Below are 1,684 nucleotides of genomic sequence, written 5' to 3'. Positions count from 1 at the left end.
GCCCTCAGGTCCCAGGTTTGGTTGTGCCCAGCAGTGTCCATCTGTGGGAGGTCCCTAACTAAGTTTAATGGGGATCCCTCAGGAGTTTGTTTTATTTTCACTTGGCTAGGACTACTAGCTTCAGTGCCCTTAATCTGCTGATTGGGGAGTTCTTTTGGACAGGGGGCCCTTTGGGGTCCACCACTGGCTTCCCTGACCTCTACAGCCCTGGGCCGACTGAGGCAGGGTAGAGAGGGGCAGGTTACCTGCTCCAGACTGGGTCCCACCTTGGAAAAGTCCACTGACATCAGAGGCTCTGCCAGGCTAGGCCTGACTACCTCTGGGGCAGTTTCTTAATAGTTCCCTGAGGAGGCTGATCCTTTCCTAAAGTCTGGTGGGAGGGAGATTTCTCTTCCTCCTCAATGCTCTCTGTCTGAGTGGAGTGATCCATAGTTTCAGGCTTCACAACACTATTATCTGTCTGAGTTTGAGCTGTGGCCATCACAACTCCACCAACCTTTTCAGGAAGGGACTCAGTTTGGGTATGGGCTGTTACCATCACAGCCTTGCCAACCTGTCCAGGGAAGGAATCTGTCTGAGATTGGGCTGTGACTGGCACAGCCCTCCTGACCTGTTCAGGGCGGGACATCTTGGACTGTGGCCGTGGCTATCACTGCCCCACTACCCTTACCATGGAGGTTTACCATTTTAAAATGCATTTCTTGCTCTACCTCAGCCCAGGCTGTGATCTCTAAATCATTCCCCAGTAGGCAATCTACAGGCAAGTTTGATGACACTGCCACTGTAGGAGAGTAGGGTCTGCTATGCTATGGTCACTCCAATTTTTGCTTTTTGCTTCACTGGTTTTCGACTTACTGAGGCTGTGGGCCTGCTAATCAGACCCCCAGCCTGCTGTTCTCTCTCTAAATTCACATACATGTGCCATAGGTACATAACCCAATTGGAACTGGTCTCCTTGTCAGCCCCTGTACCATGCACTATAGGTGCTCAGGGCATAGGTGCCACCAAGGCCTATCAGGGGCTGCAGCATAGCTTTTGCCACCCCTGGATGGTTCTTAAATTGACACAACTGGCTGATCACTCAGCTGGGGCAAGTGGGTGTAATCACCCCTTGCTTAGATATAGTATACCTATATCTAAACCTATATCTGGACACATATAAACCTGTGAGCTACTCCTATGGAAGGCCTTATCAATCCTGGAGGCAGAGTGCGTGGTTTGATGTGAGATGGTGCTCTAGCATGAGCTGAGCCTGTCTGCAGCTGTCGGGAACAACTCCCTAAGCTGATCCGGGATAATGCCATACCATATACTATTAAGTGCATTATAATCCTCGCGGTTATATAGCCACTTTGGTTTGGCTTTATCAAAACATGTCGTGTAAGGTGTCATACGATTTGGAATACTATCCCCTGGACAGTCCTGTCAACGGGGATAGCATTCCACCCCTCTAGAGGGAGAAGACATGTTACTTTACTGAAACGCGGTTGATTTTTAAAAGAGCCTCAGATCCACAAAATGGATGCTCCTGCCACAGACACAAGTCTGACCTCCTGCTGCTGACCGAAACTCCGCAGAGGAGGCCTGGACAAAGGCTTTCCTGTCGCAGGGAGGTGTTACACCACCCCAGACAGGAGATAGTGGATTGTAGCAGGGAGGTTTGAAAGAAACCAGACCCTGCCTT

Source organism: Lissotriton vulgaris, chromosome 5 (genome assembly GCF_964263255.1).
Source record: "Lissotriton vulgaris chromosome 5, aLisVul1.2, whole genome shotgun sequence".
Lineage (NCBI taxonomy): Eukaryota > Metazoa > Chordata > Amphibia > Caudata > Salamandridae > Lissotriton > Lissotriton vulgaris.
The sequence above is the reverse complement of the archived record's forward strand: the minus strand, read 5'-3'. Positions refer to the sequence as shown.